Source organism: Lynx rufus, unplaced genomic scaffold (genome assembly GCF_022079265.1).
Source record: "Lynx rufus isolate CCGP_SWC_20201006 ecotype Redwood Valley unplaced genomic scaffold, mLynRuf1.p SCAF_10, whole genome shotgun sequence".
Taxonomy (NCBI): domain Eukaryota; kingdom Metazoa; phylum Chordata; class Mammalia; order Carnivora; family Felidae; genus Lynx; species Lynx rufus.
Window position 1 is genome coordinate 4060380 of NW_025814824.1, and position 22661 is coordinate 4083040.

Genomic DNA, 22661 nt, shown 5'->3' on the forward strand with positions numbered 1-22661 from the left:
TCTGCAAACTGCAGACCCAGGGAAGTCGGTGGGGTGGCTCTCCGAACCGGAGGGCTGATGGTGCACGTTCCCGTCCTGAGGCGGGAGTGGACGGCAGCTCAGCAGGCAAGCAGAGAGAAGCAGGTCCTGAGATGAAGGTCCACGGAAGGATCGACGAAGAAGAACTCCAGGAAAGACCGTGGCAGGATGGAGAAGAATCGAGAACAGGGGACAATTTGGGGCCAGTCCCCAGCGCGGCAGTGGGGAGCTTTCAGCCCGACCCTCGGGGGACCCAGGCAGACTCCGCACCTCCACGAGCCTTGCCGGCCAAGGCCACGGGTGAGGGAGGGAGCGGAGACCCAGACCCCCGGCCCCTCCCGTGCTCTGTGCCTCCGGCAAAGCAGCTCTCGCAGCCTGAGTTGCCCACAGGAGGTGTTGGCCACGGGAACAGCACGGAGAGCCCGGAGCAGGAAGGAGAAACGGGAACGCAGCCCAAGGGCGCCTGGCCAGACCCTCCACACTCGAGAACCTCCCAAGACCTTCAGCGCGGCAGGACCCCCATCATCTGGGGACCCGCTGCCCGGGGCGAGCCGTGGAGGCTCCTCTGTGCTTATTATGCACGAGGCCCCTGCCCTCCTCTGAGCCTCACTCAGATCCGAGAGCTGGTGGCTCATTCACCCCCGTGAGTGTCGCTCCCTGGGGCACCAATGTCCACACTGGCGCTGTGCCCCTTCAGGTGAACTCAGCTTCTCAATGTCAAACGTCTCTTGATCTCCGCGCAGGGCAATAAAACCTCTCCTCCTGGCAGACCACGCCACGGACAAGAGCAGTGTCCTTTTGCGACGTCACCCAGCTGGGCGACGGAGTGGCTGGGCTGCCTCTGCCCGACCCTCTTCCCAGCTGTCCCTGCAGGTAGCTGGCATTGGACCCGGGCCCAGACTCCCGCACCCCCCAACCTCCCCCAATCTGCCAGGCAGCCTGTCACCGCCCTCATTGTGTGCCTTCATTAGCGTTCGGCCCCCTTGAGTCTGTCTCCTCCTTCCCTATTTGCTGCTGGACTGTGGGTCTCGGGTGGTCAGGGGGCAGGAGAGCGTTGGGGACAGGCACAGGCCTCCCACCCGCCTCCGGTGCCTACGATCCCTGGGAATTTAACAGCCAAGGGAGACGTTCCAAGTCCGGCGGATGCCACACCGATTCGGGGCAGGAAGCCCGCCGCTGCTGCTGGGGTCGCGGGGCCAGATGGGGACACGTGCTGGAGGTGCCCTCACTGCTCCGCTCTGCTGGTCTGCTCCCCTCACCCCCGAATCCCTTCTCCCACAGGGTTCCTGCAGTTCAGCCCTGCCCAAGCTCCCCAGCAGCCCTGGGAGCCATGCCTCGTTTCTCCAGAACCTCCTGCCCTCCCGCCTTCCTGCTGCGCGAGCAGAAACAACCGGGCGCTTTTGATCTTTGCCCTTCTTGTTTGCCCATCGTGCTGTGCTGCTGGGCCCCGCGTCTCTCCCTACCAGGGGCCTCCCTGGCCACTTCCTGGAGCTCAGGCTCCCCCCACAGCCCCCTCCCCCACCCCGCAGTCCCGGCCTCTGCTTCTAGAGCCTGTCACGGGAGGTCAGGATTTTCCCTCGTGGCTGGATGAGCTCCAAGTCCTTCCTTTGGCCACAGAGACCCAGCAGTGCGATCATACCCTGAGTGACCCTAAAAAAGGAGGAGGACGCTCGACAATCGGGCCGCGCCCCGCAGCGGGCACCAGACTTGCCGCCAGTCCTCCGCCCGTGGCCAAGCCCTCCGTCACAGACCCGTCGGACCAAGGCCTGTCCTGCAGCCCGCGCAGGAAGGGAGCCCACTCGCCTCCCATGGTGCACGGTGACCACGGAAGGGGGTACGCGACACGACGTGCCAGGGCCGAGAAGGGAGGGCAGGACCCACGCTCTAAAACCACAGCCCTGTTGTAGGAGCCGGGTGGTATATTTAGCAAAGCAGGATGTTTGTGGGCAAATCAACATTTTGCTGTCAATAAAATTTTGAGCTGAGGATTGCAGAAACTTCTTTAGCCTGTATGTTGCCGAGAAAGCTCTTTTCCTAAAACGAGCTCACTGTGACCCCTCCTGCGGAGAGCTCCCGTGCCTTTGTGATGAGGGGTGTTGTCCGGGGCTGGAGCCGGAGCCCGAGGAGTTTGGAGAAGCTTCTCCCTGGGTGGGCCAGCAAGCCTGTTCCTCCTCACATCTGTGCGCTGTGCCCCCCACTGGCCAGCCGGACCCTGGCATCCGGGTCTTGTCGTGACCGGCTTCCACCGCATATAGTTCCGCGGTTGGGGCTCAGGATTCTTTACGTCAAGAGCTCCAGTGGACGGCTGGCCCCACACTGGGACTGACCGGTGGGTGACTCTGCGTGTATCTCAAGCCGTGTTGCACACACAACACACACACGGCACGTAGGAGGCGCTACTCCATCCCCAAACCTGCCTCTCCCCTACTTTTGCCAAAGTGTATTTGACTCGTTCCACCTGTGCCTGGTGGAGGAGAACCGTGCTTGGGGAGACGCCGCGGCCCTTCCCAAATTCCCGACCTGTGGGTTTGGGGGCAAAACTAAATGGTTGTTTTAAGCCGCTGACCCCGGGGCCGTTTCGTGCTGCAACAGATGACCAAAATACTGAGGACGTGAGTCTCAGGGACACTTCCCTGGGAGTCCTGATGGGAAATTCTAGGAAGGCTTCCTGGAAGACCTAGTGTCTCAGGGGGTGAGATGGGGGTGGGTGGGATGTTGCGAAAGAGAAAACAGCGTGAGCGGAGGAGGGCCCGCGGGGAGAGGGAGTCGCGTTTTCCTGCGGATGCACAGACCCTGGGAGGACGGAGGGCGGATGGTGAAGACGTTGGCGGACGTGAGCTTCTGCCTGAGACGCTCCGGAATGTGGCTGGGCTGAGACTGCACTGTGGACGAGAAGGAGCACCCAGCCATCACCCAGGGCCTCTAGGAGGATGGCAGAAGCGCCCTCGATGGCCCCGGGGTGGTCACACCAGCTCTGCCTGACTCACGGAGACCACGGGTGTCCACACCAGCAGCCGGCGACGCGTTCATGTGCCGGTCGGTCTCTTCCGAGCGCTCCTTGGCCGAGCTCTGTGAGACGGTGGCTGGGGCACACAGACCTCACTCCGGTGCGGAAGACTGGGCATCTAAAGGCACAGGAGCCTCCCAGTGTCCCGTCTGGGGCACGAGTCCCGGAGGACGTCTGCAGGCCAAGAGGAGAGCTCACTGGAATGGAAGCTCCCGTGTCTGAGCCCAGAGACCCAGACCCTGCGGCAGGAGCAGCGCCGCCGTGGGGCAGGGGCGGGCGGATGAAGGTCTAGATGGCCAACCTGGCCACACCCATGACATGCTGGGTTTACACCCGGTAAAAGCCACACTTCTGGGCAAAGGGGGGTGCCGCTTCGGGAGCTTCAGTGCCTCGGGGTCTACCTAAAATGGAGCTTCCGCATCGGGGGGGCCCCAGATGGGTCCACGTCCCCAACAAGCTCCCAGGAGCATCAGTGCTGCCGCTGGCCCAGGAGCCATGTCTGGAGCAGCCGGGATTTAGAGGACGTCTCCAAGAAGACGGGCCGGCATCTACCCGAATGCAGAAGGCTTTTCCCCAACATCAAAGGGGGAAAAAAACCAAATACGAGGATACTCATTGTTCCAGGAAACAGCAATGAAATAGGAACAAATTACATGCTTTGCTGCCGTCATGGTAGGATCAGCGCTGCGGGCCAGTGTTCTATAGCTCATGACAGTCACAAACTTAGCGGTATCAGATGACACCTGCTTACTAACCCGCGGCCCTCCAGGCCACAAGTCCCGGCGGGCTGGCCAGCTGCTCCGCTTAACGCCTCACGGGGTGAAGTCAAGGCTCTTGTCGGCTCAAGGCTGTTGTCGGGAGGCACGGGGAAGAATCGTTTCCAGGCTCCCCGCTGCCTTGCAGCTGTGGACAGGACTCCCCACTTTCTTGCTGGCTGTCAGAGGTTGGGGGGGGGCACTGCTCTCAGCAACCAGAAGCCACTCTCAGGTCCTTGTCCCACAGCCAGAAACAGACACTTCCCTCACATCACATCTCTAATGTCCCCTTCCGAGACCAGCCAGCGAAAACGCTCTGCTCTTAAAAGATTGCCATGAGTTTAGGCCCACCCACATAATCTCCCTATTTTCAGATGCAAATCCCTTTGCTGTGCAAAGTGACGTAGCCCTGGGAGTAACACCGGGGGAGCCAGGTCATGGGACCCTCTTAGATTTCTGCACCACAAGCCAGAGATGCTGCCTTAGGGAAAAACAAGCAAGTTGCAAAGATTTTCTTCTAGGACTTTCATGTCTATAAATTCGTGTACAGAGCAAGGGAAGGGTTGTGTTCCCCCCGCCCCCATACGGATTGTTTAAAAAACATTCATTTCCCTATTGAATTGAATGGGTATCTTTGTTAAAAATCAACTGACTACCTGAGTGTGGTTCTCTGTTACGTCCATCTGATTCGTATGTCCACACTACTTGATTCCTGTAGCTTTGTAGGAAGTCTGGAACTCAAGGGGTGTCTGTCCTCCAACTTGTAAAAAATTGTTTGGACCATTCTAGGTCCTTTGTACAGTCGACCCTCAAACAATGCAGAGGTTAGGGGTGACAGCCCCCTGTACAGAAATCCACAAAGAACTTTTGACTCCCCCAAAACTTAACTGCTAATAACCAACTGTGGGCAAGAAGTCTTACCATAACACAGTTGATTAACACAATATTTTGTATGTCATACGTATTATATACTGTGTTCTTACCATAAAGTAAGCTTGAGAAAAGAAAATGCTATTAAGGGGGCACCTGGGTGGCTCAGTCGGTTGAGCGTCTGACTTTGGCTCAGGTTATGATCTCATAGTTTGTGAGTTCGAGCCCCACATCAGGCTCTGTGCTGAGAGCTCAGAGCCTGGAGCCTGCTTCGGAGTCTGTGTCTCCCCCTCTCTCTGCCCCTCCCCTGCTCATGCTCTGTCTCTCTGTCTCTCAATAATAAATAAACGTTAAAAATTAAAAAAAAAGAAAAAAATGCTATTAAGGAAAACATAAGGAAGAGAAAATACATTTACAGGACTAGACTATATTGGAAAAAAAAATCTGCATCTCAGTGGACCCATGCAGTTCCAACCTACGTTGTTCAAGGGTCAATTATACTGTCAAGTGCATTTTAGAATTAGCTTCTCAATTTCTACACAAAACCCTGCTGGAACTTTTAGTGGGACTGCACTGAATCTATAGATCGATTTGAGGAGAACATGTGCCTTTGGGCAATGGGGTCTCTCAATCCAGGAATTTGGCACATCTCTCCATGTATTCTGGTCTTTTAAAATGTCTCTCTCAACAGTGCTCTGTCGTTTTCTGTGAACAGGAGTTGCACATCTTCTGTTCAATGTGTTTTTAACTATTTCATTTGCTGTTACAAATGGAATTTTTTTAAAATGTCATTATTCAATTGTTTGCTGCTAGCGTATGCATGTGCAGTTTAATTTTGTATATTAGCCTTGTATCCTGCAACTTACACTAGTGGCTTTCTACTGGTAGATGCTTTGAGCTCTTCGGTGTAATCATGCTTAAATCATGTTTAAATTGAGACAGTTTTACTTCTCCCCTACCAACTATGTCTTTTACATCCTTTTTTTTTTTGTTTTACAGCCATAGTTCTTAGGGAGATGACTACAGTGATAAGAGAGAGCATGCTTCCTTATCTGGTTCCTGACCTTAGAGAGAAAGTACTCACTATTTCAACAGTAGGTATAGTATTGTGTTAACTCTAGGTTTTTCACAGATGCCCTTTATCAGATGAAAGAAGTCCCTTTCTTTTTTTATTTTGCTTAATTTTCTAGAAAAAAAAAAAACAACTGCACAATCACAGTCGATCAGTTCGAAAAAGTGTAGGCACGTAGAACTGGACACCGCCATTTACTTCAACCTAACTGCTATTTCTACATCATCACGTATTCTTTTCAGGTACACATAAAAACCTACATACACATGGCACAAGTCTCAAAAAATTCAGAAGGTCTGTAAGTACATGACGCAGATTCTCTGATCTCACCCGAATTAAATTAGGAATCAGTAGCTAAATGGTATCCAGGAAAACCTCCAATATTTGGAAACTAAAGGATACACTTCTAAATAACACGCGTTTTAAAAAAGGAAGTTGCAAATAACTTAGAAAATATCTCAAGCCCAAGTGGTAGTGAAAATCCATCATATCAAAACGGGGTGCCGCGAAGGCCGTGGCGAAAGGGGCTTCTACAGGTTTCAATGCCTGCATTAGAAAAGAGGGAGAGTCTGAGATCAATGATTGAGGCGTCCACCTCAAGAGCCTAAAAAAGAAAGTAAACAAAGTAAACGCAAAATAAGTGGAAGGGAAGAAATAATAAAGAGCAGAAATCAACAAAACAGAAAACAGACATTAGCAAGACGTTCCAAAGCGAGATCCTAGTGTTTTCAAAGCAACAAAGTAGGTAAGCTCATACTCAGACTAATCAAGAAAATATTATAACAGAACATAAACCACTGATATCAAGCATAAAAGATAACCAGGATAGGATAGATATTAAAAGGCTAAGAAGGCAATTTTGTGAATGACTTTATCCCAATCAGCTTGCTAACTTCATGAACTGGGCAATCTCCATGAAAAATGTAACTTACCAAAGTTTGGACAAGCTCAAAGAGAAAATGGGAAGAGTCCTCCCTGTTGTCATAAACCCTCCCACCAAGGAAACCCCAGGCCCCCTCAGGTTCATAGATGAACCCCATCAAATGTTCAAAGAAGTGGTAACACCAAACGTATGCAACAGAGAAACAGAGAAAGAGGGAACACATCCCACTGTGTTTCTGAGGCAAGCGTAACATCAACACCAAAACATAACAAAACATTACCAAAAATGAAGGATTGTTTTTAAAGCACTAAAGTCAACACGGTAGTGCTCCGGAGAGTCTCAGAGTTGCCCAGCCCCATTGCAACACCAATGACTAACTTAAGCCAATGAAAACGAACTTCAACTCCTGACGTCATGATATTAAACTTCGTTCCACAATGTCTTTTGAGAGTTGGTCATGTTTGGTAACGAAGAGTCTTTTCGTTTTTATGTTTTAAAAATATTTTAATGTGTTTTTTTCTTTATTTTTGAGAGAGAGAGAGTGAGAGAGAGCTGAGGAGGGGCTGAGAGAGAGGGGAACAGAGAATCCTAACAGGCTCTGCACTGACAGCACAGACCCCGGTGTGGGACTCGATCCCAGGAACTGTGAGATCATGACCTGAGCTGAAATCAAGAGTTGGACACTTAACTGATGTAGTCATCCAGGCGCCCCAAAGAATTTTTTTAAAAGAAAAACATGGGGCACCTGCGTGGCTCAGTTGGTTAAGCATCTGACTATGGCTCAGGTCACGATCCCACGGTTTGTGAGTTCAAGCCCCACATCGAGATCTGCACTGACACGTGCAGCACCTGCTTGGGATTCTCGCTCTCTCTCTCTCCCTCTCTCTACCCCTCCCCAACTTGAACTCTCTCTCTGCCTCTGTCAAAATAAAAAACTTAAAAAAAAAAAAAGAAAGAAAAAGAAATAACACTGAGCAAAGAAACGCAGAAAATCATATTCCTGGCTTAGCAGAAATCCAAATATGGTAACGAGGACTCCAGAAAAACTGCGTTGGGAAGGGAACTAGAGAAGAACGACATGGAAAAGTCCAAGAGCGAAATGGGCCCGTGCTCCCTTTAATTGGCATGTGGTGCAGAATTTCTTACATGTGTGTCAGTGGGTTCTTTGAAGAAAACACCGCAACTCCTATTTTGACAGATGTTCTCAGTGTGGTTTCCACTCCCCAGCTAAGTGACCTTTCCGCTCACAAGACCCGCGACGGTAAAACCTGAGAACTTTCTTACCTAGTTATTCAGAACCAGCAGGTCACCCAGAACACAAGGCTCGTGGCCACGGGCGGCTCCGACCGTGTGCGCATCCCCGGGGGCCCACGGGACACCCGTGAGGATGCAGCAACAAGCCTCCCCGGAATCATCCCGTCAGGAGTCACTCCCCAGAGACAGGGACACAGCAGCTGCGGAAAACCAACGGGGACCAGGTTTCTGACTGGAAATTCGGGACCCCGTTCTGACAAAGGACCTGGTGGCTGGCAGTCTGAGGGCACCGGCGGTTCAGGAGAACCTGACGGTTCGTTCGCGGTTGAGGCAGCGACAGGCTCGGAGAAGCGGCATGGGGGGCGGCCGGCGTCACCACCGCGTGGCCCGGGGCCCGAGGCCCACTCCGTGACGGGACCACGGGACGCAGAGAGGAGGGCTGAGGACCGTTGAAGCGCTCTGACACTGCTGTGCCATCACGACGCGGGCATGCTTTTTCATCATTCAGGCTTGTTGTGTTTTACAAAAGTACTCATCCAAGCAGAGAACGGGCCCTTCCACACGGACTGGGTGTGATGCACTGTTCCGGAATGTGGGGTCCTCTGGCCGTGGGGGAGGCGGACCACAGGTAATGTGACGATGAAGCGTCTAACGACACACTGGTGTTCAGAACGGGCTTGAATGCAGGCCGAGCTGCCCCTCGAAGTCCTGCTCGTCCACCCCTCCGCCTTCCCCCCGGGTTCTGGGGTGTACAGAGGGGCTGCGGGCCTGGTCAGGGCACCTGGGGCGCACCTGAGCAGCTGGCTGCCATCACATCATCACCGGCACCACGACAAAGAGGCAGTACGCGGCTGGGCGGGCTGGGCGCTGTGTGCACGGGGTCAGCAGCCCCTCACCAACCGCGCCCGGGCAGTTGCCGCGTGGGCAACTGTGGAGGGTCCTCAGCGGGAGGCCGGGGCGCGGAGGCCCGGCTCACAGATCTCACGAGAGAGCTTGAAACTCGTTTGTTTTTCCAAGTCAGCCCCACGCTCCACTTAAATGTGGTTACTCACACACACCAACTGGAAATGACGCAGCTCTTTCTTCTTGTGCAATCCCCGCAGTGAGCATGTGCGAGCCCCGCGTCCTGGGGTCACACAGCCCCTGGCGATCAGCTCGATTTTCCACGTCCCAGGGGTTTTATTTTACGAGGCTAACAGACTGCGGCCTGCATAGACTGCCCTGTCACACACGGCCCCTCTTTCCCTCTCGTTTTCAAGGACGGTCAAACCCCGGTGAACTTTGCTGTGATACATGATTTCCTGATAAACGCATCTTGGGGCTCGGCAGGCCTGCCCGCAGGTGTGTTTGCCAGGAAACAAGCCGTGTTTAGTTTCTGTGGTTTGGCAGGGAAATCTCCAAGCTGGGTGGATTTGGGGAAAGAAGGAACCAAACTCAGGCCCGGAGAAGGTCTGGCTGATAGGAAAGGATGCCGAGGTACGGTCCTGGGCTCAGCCGGGCCAGCCGAGGCCTGGGCAGCCACAGGGTCCTGGCCAGAAAAGACTCTGGGCGCATCTGCACAGCTCCTTGGCCACGGCCTTGGGTGGCCCCTCAGCGCCCCCTACTCCTATCAGCCCTGGGCTAAACACCCCCAAAGGAAGGGAGAGCCAGACTCTTTAGGGTGTGAAGCGGGCAGAACAGGACACGAGGCCCAGTGACACTGGCCTGTGTCCGTGGGGACCCACCACTGCATCATTCCCGCCTAACAGTTGGGATTTGCCCTTTGACCCTTCCTCACCCGGTGGGCCTCCCGGACCTGCCTGGGATCTCAGGGTGGCTCTCGGACAGGACACGCCGTGGTGGCATTTCAGGAGAGGCAGGTGAGCCCCTGGGGGGTGGTGACAGATGGCAGGTCAGTCCACAGGGAGAGCTCGTTTGTCACAAAGGGGAAGTCACAGGGCAGCCCAAGGCTTATGGTTGTTGGACAGCAATAGGATCAGGGCCGTAGAGCCGCTGAAATCAACATTATTTATGTAAAGATAACACGAGCTGTGGGGGGCGTGGGTGGGGGGTAGGACGAGTGGTCACTCGTGGTCTCTGGGCTGCAGTGTCTCAGGCCTCCCCAGTACCACCGGAAATTCACTGTGTTGGGCATCCCCCGGCATCAGGGGCAATCACGTCCCTCACCCTGATCCCCGGAAGCTGCCCATCACCACGAAGCAGGTGGGGCTGAGGGGGTGGGGAACCTGCAGGTGGACAGAGACGAGAGTTCATCCAGCCACGGTCCTCAAGGAGCTTCGAAGGGAGATCATTTTTATTTTTAAGTGTATTTTGGGGGGGGGGTGTAGGGGCAGATAGAGACAGACAGACAGAGGATCAGATCACTAACTACAGGTGGTCACAACATGAGCGGGGAAGAAGGGCCACGAGAGAAGACAGACGGGCAGGCCGGCCCCCCACAGCTTGCGGAGGACTCAACACGGACCAGGTCCCATCGGATCCAGGGTCAGGCTGGTGACTCTTAACCTCCCGATGTTGGTCCCACTCGGGGCCTCTCTCCCATTCATACTGTCACCCTGAGTTCTCGGTCACCAGTTCTGTGCTCCTCCTGGGCGCCTACAGCACCCGCAGCCCCTCCGACTACGCTTGCTCTGCGCCCACTCCGGCCACGCTGGCTGGTGCATCACTTCCCGCGAGGACGCGCGCTGTCTGCGGAGTGAACCACGCTCCGGAAGTAACGAGTGCAGATCAGGGCTGGGTCAGCGGTGGGTCCGGAGCTCGACCTGCCGGCCAGGAATGGGCCCCGGGTGGCACGTTCTGCTCTCTCTGCCTGGAACCCCCTCCCGGCACCCCTGCCCAGGAGTCAGCAGCGCCCTCCCAGGGGCTCCCCTCCTGCGGCCGGCCCCCAAAGATGTCCACGTCCTCACCCCGGAACCTGTGAATGTCACCTTGCTGACGTGATGGGCTAAGGGCTGTCCAGGTGGGCATCCCCACAGCGGGGAGATGGACGGAAGACAACGAGAAGGTGCTGTGATCGTGGATTCCGGGCGCGGAGCCTGGGGCCTGTGCGTATGAGACCAGGAGGGAGCCTAGAGCCAGGGAAGGCAGGCAGCCTCTGGGCGCCGGGAAAGGAAACACAGATCCTGCCCCAGAGCCTCCAGAAGGAGCAGACCCTGCAGACCCCTTGACTTCAGCCCAGTGGGACTGAATTCTGGCTGCTAGACCAGCAAGAAGCGAACGTGCCCTGCTTTAAACCATCAAGTCAGGGGGCGCCTGGGTGGCTCAGTCGGTTAAGCGTCTGACTTCTCTCCTACTTAGGTCGTGATCTTACGGTTTGTGGGTTTGAGCCCCGCCTCGAGCTCCGTGCTGACCGCTCCGAGCGCGGAGCCTGCTTCGGATTCTGTGTCTCCCTCTCTCTCTGCCTCTCTCCCGCCCATACTCTGTCCCTCTGGCTCTCTCTCAAAAATAAATAAACGTTAAAAAAAAAAAAAAGATATAAACCATCAAGTCAGTGGTGACTGTCACAGCGGCCCGGGAAACGAACAGGCTGCCCGTCACCACCCTCAGAGGCCTGCCTGGGCCTACAAGCTCGACATCTCCGCCAGGGGCCCTGGCAGCTGTGTGGAGCACGTGTGGAGCCCCCACGGCTCGGGCTCTGTGACAGAAGGTCTGGGCCTCCACACGCACAGGGGTTAGTGGCTCCCATGCTCACCACGGACCAGCGGCCACTGCTGTGCTGGGCGTTGTGGACACCTGTGCCTTGGCTCTATGTGCAGGGGGACTCCCTGAGGACGTGGGGGACCGTGTCCCTTCCCTGGTCACACCGTGCGGCCACAGCTCCACGGCCCCACCAGCGACCGGCAGGCCCGGTGTTAAGGGCCACCCTCTTGACCACAGCTGCTTGGGTCAGAGGTAAGCGCCTTGGCCAAGGACGAGCCACCAAAGTCCTTTCAACTGGGAGCTGGGAGCACAGGGCCAGCCGTGGGTAACTCGCTAACTAGCTAACTGGTACAGGAGGCGGGCACAGGAGGCCCGGGCCCCCCACCGCGGCCCAGCTTGCCCCTCCATTCCATCGGACTCCGCAAGCCAAAGGGTGGGTGCGTGCAAATTCAAACAGGCCTGTGACCGGCGGTCTTGGAGACTCCCTCAGAACAAGGCAGGAAGGGTGGGCGTGCCGCAGGGGCCGGGCAGCCCCTTTGGGCTTCATTCTCCCACCTGCCTGGAGGAGAACTCAGGTGCCACCCGACCATCCTGCCGTGTAGCCCCCGCGGGATCGGGAGGCCAGGCCCTCAGCCAGGTCTGCCCGCCAGCCGAGCGTGTCCTTCGTCACGGTCCCCGGCAAGGGGCACGTGAGGGCGCTCGGCGGCCCCACCCCCAGGGGCCATCTGGGCTCTCGCCCGGAGCGGCCACCTTCCGCCACGCGGCCCTGATCTCAGCTCCCACGTGACTCAGGATGGATCCTAAATCCCACACGGCAGGCTGTTTACAGATTCGTTTTCTGATGTAAGCACAAAGCTGAGACACGCTGGCCCTCACGTGACGGGTGTTCAGTAACCAGGTCGTGACGAATGACTGACTCAACGCCGCGTCGTTCGTAGAGCGTGCACCACACGCAGAGGCCTGTCGGCAACAATACCGAGCGTCCAGATGTGGAGTTCCTCTTTACCCAAACGTGCTCATTTGGCAAATTATTAGATCATCTGCACATGTTGTTGTTGTTGTTGTTTGTAAAAATGGGGATCGGCCGTAAAACAAACCATCAAGGCCAAAGAATATATTGACATTGTTCACAGCGATGCCTGCGTGTTGCACAAGACAAAGGAGGGGCCGTCACTCTCCTAAGAACTGCAGAAATGCAAATGAAAATCAGGACAGCGCATTTCTCGATGAAGGGGCTGGCGGAGGGTAGCGGCCGCGTCCCTTCCTCTTGGGAGGTGCAGAAATCGGGCCCCCGCTGTCAGGGGGAAGGCAGAGCGGCAGGAATCAGGGCCAGCAATTTGGCAGTCTCTGGGAAAACTAAAACTGCGTCCTCACCCCAGGGCAGGCCCCGCCGCAGGGAAACCTCAGGACCACCGAATCGCCCACCAGGAGGGGAGCAGCGAGGAGCTGGGGCAGCCCCACAGGAAGGCGACTGGGGAAACGGTTGCGCTCATTCTGAGGTGCAAGAGAGGCGGCCACAGGCCCGGCCGGAGAGTCTGACGCTAGTGTTTCTGGGGCACAGGTATGTGTGCGTTCACAGGCACGTGTGGGAGCGTGTTCCCCGTGCAGGAGTGTGCGCGGCCGAGTGTGCACGTGTGTGGATCTGTTCACACGTGAGTGTGCCTGTGTCTGCTCCTGGGAGCACGGGAAGCAGTCGGGAAGAATCACGACAACGGTACGGGTATCCTGCTGTGAACACTGCTGAGTTGTGCCTCCACTTCACAGACCAGGAAACTGAGGCAGGGAGTAGCCAAGTCACCTCCCTGAGGTCCCACGGCTGGAAGGAAGCAAATCCGAACCCAGGAGACCTGGTTCCAAAATCCAGCCCACACTCATTCTGGTCTGCAGCCGTGCCCCAAAACGTGAAAGGCAAGGCAGACGGTGGCACATTTTCAGCGGCGGGAGGATGGATGAGTTTTCCTTTCCTGTCTTTTTAAAAGTGTTTTGTGTTTCAAATTACTATTTTCAGAAGTCGCCACCCGCTCCGGGGTGAGCCGGCGCTGTGGGATCGCTCCTCCCCCCGGGGAGACGGATGCAGACGCAGCAGGAGCGACGCGGGCTTATGCCACCCGGCTTCGTTTCCACGCAGGTTTCCACGCACCTGGAGACCCTGACGACATCCTCGTGGCCGAGAGCCGTCAAAGCGGGTTTGAAGGACAGAAGGACTACGCCGCCCACACCCAGACTTTACGACCCGCCATTAATTAGGAAGAAGCGAGACGTGTCTGGCTTCGTGACTTCAGCTGTCCACCTGCGGGACAAATTTCCACGAACGCCCCGTGGCTTCTCCCCCGCTGCCTCCTGGCCGCTTCGTGCTCTTCCGGGAGTTGTAACTTCTATTGGCAGCGCTGCTTCCAAGACGGCACGCGAGTGTGTGCTGCGAGTGTTCAAGCGCCACTATCGCGTCACAGCCACAAACGTAAGCACGGGCGTGTCGACAGCTGTTCTGCTTCGCCCGCCGCCCGGCCAGTCAATGGTGTCCGAAGTTCAACGGGAACGCCTGCCCGCCCCCTGTCCCCGTCCCCAGTTCTGCCTCATGTAGTCAGAGAAGCGCACGCTGTCAGTCCTGTGTCTGAACAGACGTGAACGGTCTGTCCCGGGGTGGCGGCCCGGGGATGCCCTCCTGGAGCACTGGGGTCCGGGGTGAAGAGCTCTGGCGTCACCAGCAGCCACCTGAGACCCCGGGAGACGCACTGCCTGTGTCCCGGGGCACCCCCGGATGTGCCCACAGAAACAGAGGGCAGTGCTGGGGGAGGGGGTGGGAGGTGGCACATCTTCAGACGGTAAACGGAAGGACGAACAGCCCTGCTCAGAAAATGAGGGACGTGTGGGGGCCGGAGCAAAGAGAACGGAAGCTCGGTGCCTCAGAACCTTTTAGAACTAGCAGGTGCACAGGCTCGCGGTTCTATGACGTCAACCACCCTTCCGGGCACTCCGGGGCCCCTGTGTTCTCTGGGCGGCATCCCAAGTCCCAGCGGACCAGGGACGTGGCACGAGTGGGACCCCCTGCAGCTGGGCGGCGACAGGGCAGCCGTGCGTCAACCCCAAGGTGCACACCTGAGCAAGGTCACCTGTGCACACCTGCGGGGTGTCGGGGCAGGGGTGGTCCACACAGCCTGAACCAAGATGGCGGTCCCTACAGACTGAATGTCTTTGGGGGAGTCCGTGGACTGGCAGAACTTAGAGCCAGGGGCTGCCTTCTCCAGAGTGTGGGGCGTGGGCTGCAGGCAGTTGTTTCTAGGTCTCCAGTGACCAAGGGGCACCGCAGGTACCCGGCCGTCCTGCCTTGCACACACCGAGTGCCCTGTCTCCGCATGTGCCAGCTTCCCGGGAAGGCACAGACAAGGGGGGCCACTGGGAATACCAGCTGAGGCCCAAAGGGGGTCCCAGCGATAGACACGGTAAGGAATACTGAGTGCCTGCGTGTGCTGTGCTGTGCACAGATGTGGTGCCATTGAATACCTCGTGCCTGTTCCCTCCCCACCCGACACTGGACAGGCCTGACCGTCGTTCTGCCCACAGACTGCAGGGGAAGTGCCCCCCTGAGAGTCTCGTGCCCTGTCCGTAGGAGGGTCTGGGCACCCACCTTCTCCCATGCTGCCGGGGGGCCGGGCTGGACGTGGGATTGATCAGAGGCCCCGTGGAGAGGCCCTGGGGACAGGAGGAGCTTCAGCTGATGCCGAGTGGGGCAGAACTGCCCCTCTGAGCACAGTCCAAGCGGATCCGCACAACTGCAAGAAAAAACAGTGGTGTTGTTTCGAGCAGCAAATTTGGGGGACGGCTTGTAACACGGCCCTAACTGAACCACACTCAGGCTCCTCTGTGCTGCCCCAGCAATCCAGATCCCAGAAATGGAAAACGTGGTGTGAAATGAAGGATGCTGAGAGTGAATCACTGCACATTCAGAACGAAAGCCAAGAACCGGACAACGGGGCACAGAAATGACAGGGAGGAGTCGGTAAAGCCGGAGAACGTGAATACGAAGCACCCAGAGCTTTCTGGTTGGCCGGGTCCTCTTGGCTAATTAAAGTGCACGCATCTCGTTGCGAGCAGAACGTCGGCCCCTCAGACATGTCGCGTCCTCATCCCCAGACCCTGTAAATTGCTGGGTTACTGACAGAGGGGGGAATAGGGTAGCAGATGAAGCGAAGGAAACTAGGAGGAAGACAAGACTGCTCATCGGACCGAAAACCGAGAGATGATTCCAGGCAGCCCGAATGCATGCAGTGTGGCCGCAGGTCCCAGCCGGGGGCAGAGAGCTCAGACTGCGTGTGGTTATGCGTCTGCAGGTGGGGGTGGGGACGCGGGCCCGGGGACTCGGGGGCGCAGGCACCGCCAAGCAGCTGGAAAGGCAGCGAAGGGACGCTTCCCTGCGGCCTCTGGAAGGAAACAGCCCCACGGACAAGGGGCTGCAGGTCGGCCTCCCGACCCCCAGAGCCGTCAGATTACACGTGCGTGCGGCCCGAGGCCTCGACTTTCCCAGGCCAAGTTTGTTACGGCCGCGGTAGAAACACTAACACAATTGCAGGAAAACTGGAAAAGGCGCGTGTAATAGAGGCATATCACGTGAACCCGGGGGTGAGCCGTACCCAGCGAGTCCTGGCCTGTTCTTCTGAGCGCACGGGGAGCGCTTTTCCCTGCAGTTCTGTGCTCGCATCTATGTCACCCTTCCAGCTGCCGGGGGGTGCCGTCCGCTGGAGAGCGCCGCGTGCCTTTACCCCGACTTGCCACCCGCGAAGGCGCTCGTGGGCTGGTGTCAGAGACCGATGAGCTGGTGCACGGGCTCGATCCGCTCCTCAGGACCAATTCCCACCACTGGAGTTGCTTTGCCAGAGGTCAGCAGCTGCCTCGTCTCACGCGCGGGACTTGGCGTCTAACGCCCCCGCTGCACAGCCCGGCCCGCGCCGTGGACCCTCTCCAACACGGTCGTGACGCCGTGTTACGACTTCCCAGGGGCTCGGCGGGGAGGTTTCTTCCAAGGAGTCCTCCGTCTTCGGTGCCGGGCGCTTTCTCTCGGGGGTGGCGTCGCCCGGGCACGGCTGGCTGAGCCGGGCGGCTGGGCCGTCGGGACCATGGGATCGAGGGAGCCCGTCCTCACCTCACCGCCACCGAGACGGTCATTGTTCCAAGGGCTCAAAGGCCGTCAGGGATTCCGCGGTCTACCTCACTTTGGTTCTGAAGTCCCGTGTTCTTTCTACTCCTTTCAAAGCTCCATTTCCTTTAAGGATGGTGCGTTTGGGACCTGTGCCTGTCCATGGCATCCTTTCCAATTACTTTGAAGAATTTTCAAAGCCCTGATTGTCTGAGGTGCCTTTGGCTGTGAGCATGGTCATGCGGGGTCAGAAACCCAGGCCGAGGCTCCCTGTGGTCTCAGTGTGGTGGGCTGGAAGCTGGGGGCGCGGACAGCACCCGGCTCCCCCAGGAGCCCGGAGCCCCAGCTGGCGGTATCAGGCGAGTGTGCACCCAGGGGCGGAGGCGGGGGTGGGGTGGGCGGGCGGCTTCCGTCCCAGCTCAGCCTTTGGGAGAAGCCGGAGTGGTGAGCCCAACCCCGCCTCGGTGCGCACAGGTTACATCAGGTTAATTCACCGGGTAACGAGGCCCTGTGACTCCGGGCAGATTCCCAGAGCCTCCAACACTGTCTGCGCCTGGCGGTCAGCCGGGGCCCGCCGCCCGGGTCCGTGCTGACGGCCTCACGGACCTGGCCCAGCTCTGCTCCCCACGCCCACCCCCCGCCCCAGCCCCTTGGCACGTCCCTCGTTCCTTGGTATCCTCAGGTACGTCACCAACCCCGCCCCAGGAGAAATCAGGCTTCTCCTCAGCACACTGTGTATGTGGTGTGTGGGGTGTGTGTGTGTGTGTGTGTGTGTGTGTGCCTACATGAGGTGGGCCCCAGGGCTGTTTCCATCATGCCCAGAGGGTGTGTGCAGGTTAAGCAGGACAGAAATGGTGGAGACGGTTTCCGAGCGGAACCGAAGCCGCAGGTGAGCAGCCTGAGTTTGGGGTACCTGCGTTGGGGACAAGTTTCGGAAACAGGCGGTGGCTCTGGGAGGCCCCCTGCGTGTTGCGCTGGCCAGAGCCCGTCCCACTCAGGGCCAGAACCTGGCAGGGACACTGCGCTTGGTGGGGCCCCAAGGTCCGGGTCAAACTGCGAGCCTTCAGAGGGATCTCGGGGCCGAGCCCGGGGACTTCCGGAAGAGGGACCGTGTCCCCAGGCAAGGAGTCCAGCCACCCCCGACCTGCCCAGGGTCCACCCGCCATTAGCATGGGGTCATTTCACAGACGTCCAGATGGCACCCTGTACCTTGGGAAGGAGGCTCCCCAAAGCCCAGCCCGCATCACAATAGGTGTGAGAGTGCGGGCGGCCCCCCCCAGCCGGCCCTCCCCAGCCCGGCCTGGGAGCCTAGTGTGTTCACAGGACGGACCCTTGCCCTGTGCACTTGGCCCCATGAGTCCGTCCTACAGTCCCCCCACCCTTGGGCCTGACCGCCCCCAGGCGGCGAGTGTCTCATCGCTCACTTAGAGGCTCTAGAACAGCAGATGGGAGTTTGTTGACACTGAGGGATTTAAGGAGACTCAATTACAGTCGTACCGAAAAAGCTTTCTCTAAAATAAGAAAGCACACGGATTCCTCAACTCGCAGAAACTGCTGACAGCTTTGTTTTCAACCCAGCAGGAGTAAAAAGAAGCTGACAACTTATTTTTGCAGGTTATGCCCATTCAAGTCTATTTTTAGATCTTTGTCCTCAGTGAGCGTGCATCGGAATAGCATTCGGTTTGAGAATCGCCATCTGTTCTGAGCGGCGAGCCCCAGCTCACGGGGTCCGGGGTGGGCGCGCCTGGCCGCTCGCGGCTGTCCCCACGGACGAGAACAAAGGGGCATTTTGTGTCCACGGCGTGTGGAGGGGGTACTCCAACGACGTCACAGGCAGCGAGCGCTGTAAGTTCAAACTGCTATGAATACGTTTTATTTATACACTGAGCACCATGAAAAAATGCCCTTGGCTTTTAAAAATGGAGCTCAAATAATCCCTCGTATTTAAATAGATTTCTCATAAAAAGGCCATCCAACCTTATCTTGGTCGTTAAGATAAAAATTAACCTATGGAAAAAAAGCCACCGCAGAATGCTATAAAAGGCCCCTTCCCCTGCCTTCCGGTTTGTGACAAGCACTCCCTCCCTCTGCAGCCCGTTCCTTCCAGAAGCTCACAGAGAGGCCCCACCGGCTGGTGACTCACTCTCTTCTATGGAAATGCAGTTGGTGCATGACATACATCATGACAGGGGACCTGACATATGAGTAATGGGCTACGAGCACCTTCTGGAACCAGCATTCGCATGCGGTGCCCGGGGAGGCCCAGGGGCTGGGCAGGCAGCCCCTAAGCCCACGGGCCTGACCCGCCCTCGTGCTCTTTTTTTAGCCTCCACTAAACTTAGCTCATTCCACCCTCTCGAATAACCTAGATCTGAACACCACTCCTCTCCTACGGGTCCAAAGAACTCTGCAAGGAAGATTTAGGTGGTCAGTGACAGGCATTTAATGCGCTACAAGGAGGTAATAGGCCTGTCCCAGGGAGTCCCGCGGCCTCGGGAAGGACCTGGCAGGATTCCGGGACCGTGGCCAGCACGCGCTGGCCGTGGCTGTCTCTGCAGAATAGCCCACGTACCCGGCCCGAGGGCGCTGTCCGCTGTGGAGACTGTGTGACCCACCCAGGGCACAGCAAGCCCCCCCGCTGCTGGTCACTATTTGGGGCCTCTCTGAACGTTTTCCAAAATAATTACCAAAAGGAAATCATGCTGCTCACACATACACACATGCGCTCTTTCTCTTTCTCTCGCGCTCTCTCTCTCTCTCTCTCTCTCTCTCTCTCTCTCCCGTCCCCGAACACAGAGTCCTTCTTGGGGAAACCGGTACTAAAAAACCCCTAAGCGAAGCTAGGATGGAGCGGTTGGTAACTCACGGGGAGTTCACCTGAAACCCGGAGCCAACGCGCCACCCCTTATCAGGCCCGGTTCCAGGAAGCGGGTCCGCCCTGGGTCACGGCCCTTCCCAGGGCTGCCCGCCCGCAGGGACCAGGCAGCATCGCCCACCCGGGGACCTGCTTCCTGCGGCTCTGGCCGGGCTGCAGGACAGCTCCACGGTCAGCGTTCGCCCACACCACTGGCCTTCGGTGAGGCCGGAGTGTGGGAGGCGAGGGGTGACGGGGACCTCCCCAAAGAGCCTGGACTCCGAAGGCTGGACCCTCAGCAACGAAGCTAATGGCCACCCCGCGGCCGGAGCCAGAGAAGGGCCATCGGGGCACGGCGGTAGCCTGAACTGCACCCCCGCCTGCAACCGCTGTGCAGAAAACAACGCAAAGCACCGTGGAGACAGGCCATCGTAAGGTGTGCTTCGGGGCCAGCCAGACCCGAGGGCGTGGGAAGGCGTGTGTGGTGGCCCCCCCCCTCCCGACTCTGCCCCTTTCTCGTTCTGCCGCTCACGGGGCCACCCGGCAGCGCTGGAGGCTAAGTGATCTCACCTCACTTCCAACGGAGGCGCCGCGTCGTGTATACTGTTCAGAAAAAAGAGGCCCAAGCGTCACCCTCTCTGCAAGTGTTCTTTAGGGAACAAGATGTGGTATTTAGGAAAAGCCGCCTGGTGTCCCCTGCCCATTGGGCAGGAGGAAACTGGAGAACTGCTTGCTCCGCGGATGAGAGAAAACGGTGCCTCTTGGCGCACACGCACGTCCTCTGAGTGGCCCTATGTGAGAAGAACCGGACGTTTCTTACCCTCTGAGAAAACAAAAGGATAAATCACAAACGTGGCTCGGGTGGTGGCGCGAGGGGAACCAGCACCGCTCAACACAACTCTTACAAATTTGGGAAAAGCCTGCGGCCCGCGCGCTGGTTCAGTCGGTGGCAACGCGGATTCGAGGGGGCCCGCAAACACCGAGGGGTTTCCCGGGAGTTCCAGCCCGAGTGCAGGTCCAAAGGGGAGCGGGCAAATGCACGAGTAACCTAGAGACAAGGGCGCAGAGGCCTGCGCGGGGCCACTCCACGTGGCCGTCTGTGCATGCAATGGATGCCTCCCACCTGGTCTCTCCACTCCAAGCCTGGAGTCCTCAGCCCCGGCCACGGGGCCCAAGTCCTTCCCCAAGTACCGCCGGGCGGAGCGGAGGGAAGACGCCCCGCTCCGTGATGGGAAGGCTCCAGAAGACGCAAGCTGGGCACTGCCAGGGAGCACGTCCTGAGAGGCAGAGCTGGTGGAAGACGGGACAGCGGGTCTGGTTGGTCCTGGCGCCGGCCGGTCGGCGGATTCCCTCTGGCGGTCTGGCTCACTTTAGGCCGGGTTTGTGTCAGTTGCCACATAAAAAGATGCAACACGGGCCTGGAGTCTCACCCTGACCAGGCCCCTCCACCGGCTGACCCCGCCCCCCCAGGCGGGCCGCATCGGTACTCCTCGGCTAGCGTAGGCCCTTGTGGACATGGCCGCACGCTGGGGCACAGCAGGAACCTCCCCAAGCCCTCTAGGTCCCGCTGCACGAAGGCCGGTGCCCCTAAGCCGAGGTCTAAAGACGGCCCAATGGCAAAGCACGCTGCTAAGCGGCGAAGCCCTTTAGTCCCTCCCAGTCCAGAGTCACAACTAGGAATTTGAGAAGGATCGTGTCCTTGGATGTCGGACGACGGACTGCCACCCCTGCGCTAGCCAGCCAGATGCGGCTGTAAGGGGATCCTCAGCCCACGACAAGTTCCAGGACCCTCTACAAGGGCAGCAACAAAAGCGAACCAGTGAGGCGGAAAGATCCCCACAAAGGTCTCTCCGGTGATCCTTCAGGGGAAACCTGATCAGCGGGAGCCTGGGTGCCGAGATTGGCTACGGGAAAGTAGGTCAACCGTGCACGTCTGACATCCACTGGCCCTGTCACGTCCCTTCCTCTGACACGGGGGATTTGGGGACCAGAGAGCTCATTGTGCTTCGTCCCCGTTTCCAAAAGGTTCCCTCCCTCCCTGGCACGATGTGCTGAGATGGCTGAACAGCATGGAGGCCACCGTCTACCTAGTCGTGCAGAGCGACGCCTGGCCCCGAGCCGGTAGATGAGCCCCGGGGGCGTGCGCTTAGAGCTGGGCTCAGGGCAAACATTTGCATTTGTGGACACGCAGGGAGGGATGCCTCGCACGACTGGGGGGCCCATGGGGGTAAGGATGGCTGGTTGGGTCAAGGTTGGCCATCATGGCTGCTATGAATTTTCCGGCCAGAACGGCAGCCCTCCCTTCTGCTGGAAAAGTCACCCTCCAATCACAGTGCCTACTCCCACAGCTACAGGGAGGCCATGTGGTCTACTTCACCCAGCAGAGGCCTCTCCTGGGGGATTCTGAGTCGGTGTTGAGTGAAGAGAGTTCCCCTTCCTCCCTGGTGGTGAGCCAGGCAGTGGGGAGCTGCCATCAGGGAAGCCAGTCTATGAGACCAGGTCCAGGGGACGAAGCTACAAGCCAGACAGTGTGTGACAAGAAACGGAGTGTGTCCCTGCAGCCCGGAGACCCTGGCTCCAGCGGCATCCAAGGATGCCACTCCCCTGTCTCGCCTGGCTTCCATGCTGAGAGTCACAAAGCTCCCCTTCACCTAAGCCACTCTGGTTGATTTCCTGCCACTTACAACAAAAGTCCCATTACGCCAAGCATTTCAGACTGCACTCTACTGGGTAAGATTTGAAAATACTTAACAAGATGCAGAATTAAACTTTATCTTTTTGGCCCTAGGAAATCAGTACCAACCGTCACACTAACTCTCCATCGTGCGTGGGCGTATGAGCGTTCTGTCCCTCTGGCCCAAAAAGTGTTTAATAAAAGCAACTGTACTGCCAATATTTAGTTCACAGGACGGAGCTCTGTAAAACAGACCTGCGCTTTCCACAGCAAATTAGAATACGTGAAGGTAAAGTTAAAATAGGACGGCTCGTACGTGAACCAGTCTCAGGAAACTCCTACTCCTCCAAACAAACAAACAAGACAAAACAGAACAAAAACCTCCCCACTAGGTTTCTCCGTTTCACTCAGTGGCCGTAAAGCAGTTGTTAATCATGCACACATTAAGAAGCCGAAACACATTGGGTTATTTCTGAAGCACATTATTTTGAAGCTCTGTGTGAA

General features: G+C 57.5%; 1 protein-coding gene and 1 long non-coding RNA gene across 2 annotated transcripts in view; both read right to left on the minus strand.

Moving 5' to 3' along the window:
- Nucleotides 1-5641: 5641 nt before the first annotated feature.
- On the minus strand, nucleotides 5642-9200 carry LOC124527786 (uncharacterized). Its single transcript, XR_006965989.1, has 2 exons — nucleotides 7890-9200; nucleotides 5642-6268 (listed from the first exon to the last, which is right to left on the minus strand). It is a non-coding gene; the product is annotated as an uncharacterized LOC124527786 (long non-coding RNA).
- Nucleotides 9201-18234: 9034 nt separating this feature from the next.
- AUH (AU RNA binding methylglutaconyl-CoA hydratase) overlaps nucleotides 18235-22661 on the minus strand; it is a 178990-nt gene continuing 174563 nt past the window's right edge. Inside the window, exons 13-14 of the transcript XR_006965990.1 lie at nucleotides 20054-20773; nucleotides 18235-18472 (exon numbers count right to left, since the gene is read on the minus strand). The gene's annotated coding sequence lies outside the window, so the exon portion shown is untranslated. The remainder of the gene's footprint in view (nucleotides 18473-20053; nucleotides 20774-22661) is intronic.